The sequence below is a fragment of the Nothobranchius furzeri genome, chromosome 12 (genome assembly GCF_043380555.1).
Source record: "Nothobranchius furzeri strain GRZ-AD chromosome 12, NfurGRZ-RIMD1, whole genome shotgun sequence".
Taxonomy (NCBI): domain Eukaryota; kingdom Metazoa; phylum Chordata; class Actinopteri; order Cyprinodontiformes; family Nothobranchiidae; genus Nothobranchius; species Nothobranchius furzeri.
The window spans coordinates 50731667-50742477 of record NC_091752.1 but is presented as its reverse complement, the minus strand read 5'-3'; the positions used below and the strand labels follow the sequence as shown (position 1 = coordinate 50742477).

General features: G+C 43.1%; 1 long non-coding RNA gene across 1 annotated transcript; it reads right to left on the bottom strand.

The window, feature by feature from the left end:
* Positions 1 to 7143: 7143 nt before the first annotated feature.
* LOC139062284 (uncharacterized) lies at positions 7144 to 7802 on the bottom strand. Its single transcript, XR_011515860.1, has 2 exons — positions 7545 to 7802; positions 7144 to 7409 (listed from the first exon to the last, which is right to left on the bottom strand). It is a non-coding gene; the product is annotated as an uncharacterized lncRNA (long non-coding RNA).
* Positions 7803 to 10811: the final 3009 nt, after the last annotated feature.

Genomic DNA, 10811 nt, shown 5'->3' with positions numbered 1-10811 from the left:
CACACACACACACACACACACACACACACACACACACACACACACACACACACACACACACACGCACACACACACTAATTGTGCTTTTAAATGGTTTTATTCATTCGTAAAGTGTTTTTGTTTTTCCTCCCGTCTAATTTTCTTATTCTCTTAATAAAAATGTAACGTGGTTCCTCAGAGACGCTTCCTAATAAATAAAGCTTGAGAAAGTAACCTTCCATTCATTGCAGTGTTTGTCTCCCCCTAGTGGCCATATCAGCAGGATTAGTCTCATCACTTCCATCCACTGTCTTAACCCGCTGGTCCACGCAGGGTCGCAGGGGGCTGGTGCCTATCTCCAGCAGTCTCTGGGCAAGTGGGTGGGGTACACCCTGGACAGTTTGCCAGTCCATCGCTGGTTAACACCGAGACACATAGGACAAACGAGCATGCACACGAACACACACAAGGACAATTGAGAGAAGTCAGTCACCTTGACAGCCATGTTTTTGGACTGGGAAGATGTGAACTCCATGCCGAGGAGGCTGGAAGTTGAACCCAGGATGTTCTTGCTGCAAGGCAACAGCTCTAGCTGCTGTGCCGCTGTGCAGCCCCTCACCACTTGTGTTGACAAATAAATATATTCTCCTTTCTCTTTGGGCCAATTGCCTCCTGGAATTGGCACAGCGAATCATCTCTGTCCTATCTTCTGCATCCTCTACCCTCACACCAACTAACAACACAATCCATCTCTTTTGGGTCTTCCTCAGCCTACCGCCTGGTGGCTCCAATCTCAGCCACCTTCTGTCCCTGCATCATGTCCACCAGCTCTCTAGCTTCACCTGCCATAGTTCCAACATTCAGTTCCACACTCTTGCCTTTCCTCTTTTCTCTCTGCCCACAAATGCACCTTCCGCCTCTCCCCAATCAACCAACAGCAGTCCAATTTCCACCAGAACCCTGTCAACAGCACCAGTGGTGGTCGTTGACTCGGGTCTCAACTGATCCTGTTTGTCATTCGCAGTATAGTTTATTTTATCTTTTCCACCAGATTCCCATCCTGACACAACCCCCTTTGATTATTTAGAATTGAGACCGGCACAAGGAATCACTGGCTTTTGTGACCTCAAAGGTTGCATCAAATAAATAGATCATGTATGTTATATAAATGACGTGTATTCTTTCCCTCCAGCTGAAGGCAACGTCTCTACAAAAGCTTCAACTCTAACAAGGAGTGAAGGGAAAGTCTGGGGAAAACAACACCATAGCTGACGCTGGAGCAGCAGGTGATCAGAATGGTGACAACTAAATAGCTCAGTGACTTTACATCTAGATTCTCACCTGATGGATGAAGAAACGTTGTGTTTCAGCCTGAAGGACAAACCGAGGGGACGTGATAGTCACTGCAAATAGTGAATATTCCTCATTCAAAGCTGAATGCCATGAAGTGGGTGAGGTCATCTAGCCAAAGGGAGCCCATGTATGCTTGAACCACGTAAAGGTAGAGCCTGCTGCATGCTGTCCTGGTTAGGCGGATGAATCAGACCCGATACAGGAGCTTAACTCTGAATAAATCAATATAAAGGTGCTCTCATATAGCTGTGGTGGCCTGAGGATGGGTCAGAGTTTGGAAGATAGTCGCAGACGTGCTGTGGACCACCAGATGTACCTCAATGTGACACCAGAACACAAGGAAATGTAAAATGGTGAGAACTAAGCTGGTGGGTGTCTTTGCATCTAGATTCTCGCCTACAAGAGACCTTATTCAACAAAACAGGAACTAAACGGATTAATTCTATTAATAATAATTTACTGACACTGGGGATGGTGTACCAGGCAGATATATATATATATATATATATATATATATATATATATATATATATATATATATATATATATATATATATGTAATCAGAGATGTAAGAAAATATCCACATGGCAATATATTGCGATATTTTTTCTTGTGATATTACTTAGATATTTAAAAGCTGTGTGTATAATTTTTGGAAGAATTTACATGCAAGCATTTGTGTATTTTCTTTTTGTGCTATTCAAACACCAACCGCTAGTCGACAGCAGTGTGCAATGGATTTTGTTTCCACCACAAAAGTGTAAATCCCTCTATTATGGTTCAGATACCTTCTGTTAAACATGTTACAAATCGGTTTGGACTGTTTATTGAATTTTTCTACAACATTTTTAGTCTAAAAAAATCGCTAATATCGTCTGGCTAAATGTATCGCAATGTATCGTGATGCATATCGTATTGCCAGAATTTCACTGCAGTTTTTCTCCATTGGTTTGGCTCATTTCTTGAAACAGAAATTACATTCTCAAAATAACATGGACAAACCTCCAAACCTCTTGGCAAATGTTCACAACAGAATGGTATTTCTCATTCATTTTATCAAATGGTAAATGCCTTAGTACATGTCTCAATTGTCTCAGTGCATCTTTGTACATGTAGCCTGCAGTTAGACAGTTATCCCACATTTAGCACATTTTCCAAAGATCTTGTAGATCTAAACTGATTAGTTGATTCTCAGTCTGATGATCATTCTCTCCAAAACATGTCAGCATGATTTCATTGTACAAGTACTCACATGCACAACTGTCTGTTCAATTGTCAGAATTGGTCAAGAACATAATACCACGAATACCATATGTGAATTTCTTTGAATATTTGATTTGTTGATGACAGTTACTGATAGTCAGGTGAAACTAGAGTATCGAACGGGGAGTGTTACACACAGGTGTTTTCCATGATCGTGTGCTGCCAAACACAGATGTGTAGAGCTTGACCAGCGCCAGTCCGATTTCTGAACGTGGATAGACAAGGCCAAGCAAACGGACAAGGGGAAGTTCTTCCTCGAAGAAGAAGAGGAGGAAGAAAAGAGGAAGAAGAGGCAGAGGAGGAAGAGGAAGAAGAAGAGGAAGAGGAGGAGGAAGGAGAAGAGGAAGAAGAGGAGGAAGGAGAAGAGGAAGAGGAGGAGGAGGAAGAAGAAGAAGAAGAGGAAGAAGAGGAGGAAGAAGAAGAAGAGGAGGAAGAAGAAGAGGAGGAGGAAGAAGAAGAAGAGGAGGAAGAGGAAAAGGAAGAGGGAGAAGAAGAGGAAGAGGAAAAGGAAGAGGGAGAAGAAGAGGAAGATGAAAAGGAAGAAGAGGGAGAAGAAGAAGAAGAAGAGGAAGAGGAAAAGGAAGAGGGAGAAGAAGAGGAAGAGGAAAAGGAAGAGGGAGAAGAAGAGGAAGATGAAAAGGAAGAAGAGGGAGAAGAAGAAGAAGAAGAGGAAGAGGAAAAGGAAGAGGGAGAAGAAGAGGAAGAAGAAAAGGAAGAAGAGGGAGAAGAAGAGGAAGATGAAAAGGAAGAAGAGGGAGAAGAAGAGGAAGATGAAAAGGAAGAAGAGGGAGAAGGAGAAGAAGGAGAAGAAGAAGAAGAAGAAGATGATGATTCTGGCAGTACTCACACAATGCCAAAGGGATGATGCATTTTGGGGCACTGACTATTCAGATTAGAAAGAAATGTAATTTGGCACATGAGTGAAGTGTTTTAGGAGAGATATGAGCTTTTGCAGGTAAACCATGTTGTTGTGATCAACCATCCAGGTTTATTTTGACAAAAGCACCAAGAATGATGAGAATGTCCGATCTGTGTTGAGAAATGAGCCAAAGCGATTGGGAAGGATCTTTGCCATTTTGGAGACACTGTTTGTAAGACACATCGCTAGTATATACAGGTCCTTCTCAAAAATTAGCATATTGTGATAAAGTTCATTATCGTCTGTAATGTACTGATAAACATTAGACTTTCATATATATTAGATTCATTACACACAACTGAAGTAGTTCAAGCCTTTTATTGTTTCTAATATTGATGATTGTGGCGTACAGCTCATGAAAACCCAAAACCGCTATCTCAAAAAATTAGCATATTTCATCTGACCAATAAAAGAAAAGTGTTTTAAATGACTGCTTCAGTGTGGCGTGGCATGGAGGCAATCAGCCTGTGGCACTGCTGAGGTGTTATGGAGGCCCAGGATGCTTCTATAACGACCTTAAGCTCATCCAGAGTGTTGGGTCTTGCGTCTCTCAACTTTGTCTTCACAATATCCCACAGATTCTCTATGGGGTTCAGGTCAGGAGAGTCGGCAGGCCAATTGAGCACAGTAATACCATGGTCAGTAAACCATTTACCAGTGGTTTTGGCACTGTGAGCAGGTGCCAGGTCGTGCTGAAAAATGCTTTTCAGCAGATGGAAGCATGAAGTGCTCCAAAATCTCCCGATAGCTAGCTACACTGACCCTGCCCTTGATAAACCACAGTGGACCAACACCAGCAGCTGACATGGCACCCCAGACCATCACTGACTGCGGGTACTTGACACTGGACTTCAGGCATTTTGGCATTTCCCTCTGCCCAGTCTTCCTCCAGACTCTGGCACCTTGATTTATGAATGACATGCAAAATTTGCTTTCATCTAAAAAAAGTACTTTGGACCACTGAGCAACAGTCCAGTGCTGCTTCTCTGCAGCCCAGGTCAGGCGTTTCTGCCGCTGTTTCTGGTTCAAAAGCGGCCTGTCCTGGGGAATGCGGCACCTGTAGCCCATTTCCTGCACACACCTGTACACGGTGGCTCTGGATGTTTCTACTCCAGACTCAGTCCACTGCTTCCGCAGGTCCCCCAAGGTCTGGAATCGGTCCTTCTCCACATTCTTCCTCAGGGTCCGGTCACCTCTTCTCGTTGTGCAGCGTCTTCTGCCACACTTTTTCCTTCCCACAGACTTCCCACTGAGGTGCCTTGATACAGCACTCTGGCAACAGCCTATTCATTCAGAAATGTCTTTCTGTGTCTTACCCTCTTGCTTGAGGGTGTCAGTGATGGCCTTCTGGACAGCAGTCAGGTCGGCAGTCTTACCTATGATTGCAGTTTTGAGTAATGAACCAGGCTGGGAGTTTTCAAAAGCCTCAGGAATCTTTTGCAGGTGTTTAGAGTTAATGAGTTGATTCAGATGATTAGGTTAGTAGCTCGTTTAGAGAACCTTTTCATGACATGCAAATTTTTTGAGATAGGAATGTTGGGTTTTCATGAGCTGTATGCCAAAATCATCAATATTAGAAACAATAAAAGGCTTGAACTACTTCAGTTCTGTGTAATGAATCTAATATATATGAATGTCTAATGTTTATCAGTACATTACAGACGATAATGAACTTTATCACAATATGCTAATTTTTGAGAAGGACCTATATATATATATATATATATATATATATATATATATATATATATATTCTGAAACAAGGGGAAACTACAGGTTTAACAAAATGATGTTAAAAGTGTGAACAATGAGGTTTTAGAAGCCTAAAATGTTAACACTGAAGATATTTTGCAAAGCTTAGGACTCAACATTTTTTCGTGTTGTGTGCTTTGATGATCAAAAATGACACTACAAAACAAACTAAAAATATTGCACCAAGCCGTTTCCCCCAGACTTATCTTAGCCTAGACATTAAACCCAGCCAGATTAAATATTTCAAAGTGAAGTTTTTCTGTACAGAAGGATTTCTGAACGCTGGATCACTCACATGTGCACTTACAGTATGCAAACCCAGGCTAATGTAATATGCCAAAGCCAATTTCATGGTTTCTCCTTCTTGTTTGACGTGATGGCGTAGAGCCAAAGTTTTTAGTGTCAGAGCAGATAAATCTTTCAGTAAATAAATCCCACATCTCCCCTGCTTGTCTAAATTTGCCCGTCACCTAAACTTGTCACAAAGCACTAAATCAGCCCCCTTTGGAACAGCTTTGTCACGCATATCCAGCAGCAAGCATTGACATTCATTAGTTGTGGTTTCTCCCCAGTAGTTAATTCTCAGCATCATTGACCATAATAATTTCCCCTAACAAACTGTTAGGACTGTAATGAATGCAGTGAGAAACATCAACATCCCACACAGGAGAACACCACAGGCTCCTGCTGCGCCTCACTGACACGTTGAGGAAGTCCAAGTCTTCCTGGCACACAAGCCGAGAGGATCTGCTTGGCTGTTATGTCACGACTTGAGTACAAACAGCCCAGCAGAGTGACATGTCCTTCTCACTTGGATGAAGTCAACAGCATAAACGGGAGGAGGAAAAACACAGACGGGGGAACAGCTGACTCAAGAGTGGGAGGCGGCAGAGTGTGAACTTACTGTGAAGACAACGGTGGAGGTTAAAGGACCCTGAGATGCACTTGACCTGCTTCAACTAAACCAGCAGAGAGGTCTTACCCAAGCCGCTGTCTCCCACCAGGATCGTCTGAGGAGAGATGGACGACATCATGTGTTCAGGCTGCAGAGCTCCTGCCTCGCTCGTTCCCCGAGGCCGCTCTGCTGTGTGGGCACGATGAGTGGCTCATTGTAGAAGTTCATCTGCTGCTCAGCGTGCTGCTCTGTCTGCTGTGATGCTGTGTGACAGCTGGAGGTAGGCTCAGTGTCTTCAACAGTAAAGGACAGCCCGACAATGAAAGCTGACTGGATTCCAGATCAGTTGTTAGGTCGCAAAATCGCCTCCAGTGTGATGAAGTGACATTTAAGGCAGAAACGTGTTCCTGCTTCACTATTTTACCTGCACATCAGTCAGTTACTAAGTGTTGTTAATAACCTGGTTATAGATCAATAGTCAGGGAAATAAAAACCCTCAAACTTTGGATCTATACGTTCGTTGACCACACACACACACACACACACACACTGCACTGCACTACACTGCAGATAGGCTCCAGCTGCCCATCCATACAAGGACACAAGTGGGATAATAAATTAATGGACGAACTTGTAAACTTTCAACTCTTCTCTTAGGCTTCCTAACCTTCATGAAAACCTTAATCTGTCTGTTTGGGGACTGAATAAAAATGCTTGCCATGCTTTTCAGATTTTTTTTGTATCAGTGTCATTCCACTTCACAATTACATACCACTTCTTGTTGGTCTATCAATAAAAACATTTACAGTAACGTTTGGTTGCATGGTTGGAAGGATGAATAGACAGACAGACAGATAGATGGGAGTGTGTGTTTGGATGGATGGATGGATGGGTGGATGGATGTATAATACTGAATTTATTTTGTCATGACTCGAGGTAAGCATAACCCAAGACATGCAGAATCACACGTAGTCCAAAGCAGTAAAGTAAAATGTCTTTATTATAAAAACGGGAACTGAAACCGCACAGGGAAGTCCTGTGGGATGGGCAATATGGCTCGAGTCTCTGAAGTGCTCAGGTTGATGAGGAGATTAGGAAGCCAGGAAGGACGCTGGGCAGAGGGTGAGAGGTCCAGGAGAGGCGAGGTAGCAGAGGGAAGCCAAATAGGAGCAGCGGAATAGGATGGGGCGTGATGTGTGTTATCCAGGGAACGAAGACAGCGAAGGTGAGTAGATGAGGAGAGGATCCTGAGTGGAACAAAAACCAGGCGTGAGGGATAATCCAAATCGTAATCCAAAAACACAATCCGAGGTCATAAATCCAATGGTCAAACACGAGTCAAAACACGAACAAACTAGATCAAGGTCAAAGACTGGTGCTACCTAAACTGGTGCAATCATCCGGCAAGGTGATGTGTCTCCATCCTCCTTTTGAACCCGCGTCCCTGATTGGAAAATCTCCTGCAGCTGCCGCTCCCCCTGCTCCTCACCTGTGGAGAATTAGCTTAGAGTCTGGTGAGAGGAGATGGTGTGACTCACCTCTGCCCAGGAACATGACATATTTGTATAGATACTTTATATTTTAACAATCTCAAAGTGCTACAAAGTCTATAAAATGCGCTTAGCAAAAGGCTTTCCTAAAAAGATACATGTTAAGTTTCTGTTTAAAGCATCTACAGCTTGTAGGGCTTTTAGGTGGACGGAGGGGGCATTCCATAGCCTCTTGGGCAGATGTTCAAAAGGCCCTATCGCCCATGATGTGGAGCTTCGTTCTGGGGATTTGGAGCATATTTGTTGTTGCAGATCAAAGAGTGTGATTTGTTGGGAAATCAATTCAAGTTTATATAGCGCCAAATCACTCAAGAACCTTCACATAGTAAACATTCCAATACAGGTCAGGGGCCTCATTTATCAAGCTTGCTTACGTACAAAACGGGGTCAGAAAACTGCGTAAGCAACTTTCCACGCAAACTTTGGAATTTATGAAAGAAAACTTAGCGCGAAAAATGTGCGCAAAATTAAGTTGACTAAGGACCGTGCTTATGCACATTTTGGACATGGAGATCACCTGCAGTGCTGCTGCTGAGAAGGATAAAATAATGAAGTCCTGCAGCATCATCACTTGTACTGCTTCGTTTTCACACAGAACAACACACACACACGCACGCGCGAGTATACACACATGCACACACACTCACACACACGTGTGCGTGCGCACACATGTGCACACACTCACACACACACGCTCGTGTGCGCACACACTCACAGCCTGAAGCACAGAATGCGAATGCAGAATATCAGCAGGGGGACAGATTGAGACAGAATGTCATGCGTCTGTGACAGTGTGTGTCCTGTCACTGTGATACAATTAATCATGCGCCCTGGCTACTTGTACAGGGGAGATCGCCGTTTGTAACTGGCTGGTTAGCGTGCGTGACTTTCACCCGGGAGTCTGGGGAATGAATCCCAATCGGACCATTTTTAAAAATCCGCCGCAGATCTCTCTGAAGAATTCACAACATTGACGGCTTCAGCAACACTGTGCCACTCCGTGGATTTTCTCTTATTTGTTTTGCAAAAGCACTTCCTTTCATTTCTCCACCTCACCCACAGGTACCTCAACTTCTGCTTCTGTGAAATTGCGCTTCCTTGACCTGCGTTGATCTACGGTCGCCATCGTCATTGGCGGAGCGCTGCAACAGCCGGCTTATGTATATGCATGAGATCCACAAGGCACTTTGCATTGACTATTTATGGCAGTAAGTGGGCGTGGTGAGGGTGGAATGTGACTTAAATGCAGCTGAGAAACATTCTCGTTAGTCTCTGATTTATGAAGCAGAGATTGCGTGCAGCTGTGCGTACTCCATGTTTGATAGATCACAAACCTACTTGGCGTAAGTACTTTCTTTTGCTGATCTTAAGTACGGTTTTAGTAAGGATTCTACGCAATGTTTGATAAATGAGACCCCAGTTCATTAAGCCAATCATTAAAAAGTTTCCTATATAAGGAACCCAGCAAATTGCATCAAGTCACTGACTAGTGTCAGTGACTTTACAGCAATCCTCATACTAAGCAAGCATTTAGCGACAGTGGAGAGGAAAACTCCCTTTTAACAGGAAGAAACCTCCAGAGGATCCTGGCTCAGTATAAGCAGCCATCCTCCACAACTCACTGGGGATCGAGAAGACCGCAGACACACGCATACCCCCCCCCCCCCCCCCCCCCACACACACACACACACACACAAAACATACATATCGAGTAATGTGTTAATGGTTACATTGTGATTTCTTAGTAAATATTCTATTTGGTGAGAGATAAACTTTATTGTATTTATCCTAGTGAATCTATTGTTAAACGGGTAAACTAGTAGTAACACATTCAATGTCAAGTAAAGTAAAAAGTTATTATCAGGAGAGAGAGAATGTATTAGTGGCTAGCAGCAGTGTGCTAGATGATGGCCCCCTCCATGAGGCCACCACAGCTCAGCAGAACATCATTGTAGCTTCTTCTGGGGAGAAAAACACTCACAGAGAAAATAAAGTTAACAGCTGAAATAGCAGGAAATAATACAGTTAAAGATCAAATTGTAGAAGAAAGTAGTCGAGTGTGGAAAGTTGTCAGTGTGTTCTCCAGCAGTCTAAGCCTATAGCAGCATAACTACAGAGATAACTCTGGATAACCTAGCCGTTTAGATGGAGACATGTTGGAGGCAGGGCAAGGGAGAGCCGTCTTTACCGACTGTACACTCCACCTCCCTCTACTCCCCCACTTGTCCAGATCTGGGCTAACATCAGATTTTAACCATAGGTTCTATCAAATAAAAATGTTTTAAGCCTAGTCTTAAAAGTAGACAAGGTGTCTGCCTCACAGACTAAAGCTGGGAGTTGGTTCCACGAGAGGAGCCTGATAACTAAAACATCTGCCTCCCATCCTAATTTTAGATATTCTGGGAACCACCAGTAAACCTGCAGTCTGAGAGCGAAGTGCTCGGTTAGGAACATATGGAACAATCAGATCACTGATGTATGGAGCTTGATTATTAAGAGCTTTGAATGTGAGAAGGAGGATCTTAAAATCTATTCTGAATTTAACAGGTAGCCAATGTAGGGAAGCCAAGACAAGAGAGATATGATCTCTCTTTTTAATTCTCATCAGAACTCTAGCTGCAGCATTTTGGACAAGCTGAAGACTTTTAACTACATTCTGTGGACTTCCTGAGAGTAATGAAATACAGTAATCCAGTCTTGATGTAATATATGCATGAACTAGTTTTTCAGCATCACTCCTGGAAAGGACGCTTCTAATCTTAGCAATATTCTGGAGATGGAAAAAGGAAATCCTACAAACCTGTTTAACCTGGGATTTGAATGACATGTCCTGGTCAAAGATAACACCAAGGTTCCTACTTTGTTCTCGAAGACTAATTTAATGCCGTTCAGGTCAGGTGATTGATTAAGCAATTTCCTTTTCTGAATTTCAGGTCAAAGATATTACTAAAGGCTACATTGAGACTATCATTTTCAATGTCCACATGAATGTTAAAATCCCCCACTACAATGACCTTATCAGTATTTAGCACCAAATCAGATAAAAAATCAGTGATCTGATCCAAAAACTCAGGCCTGGTGGATGATACAAAACTACAA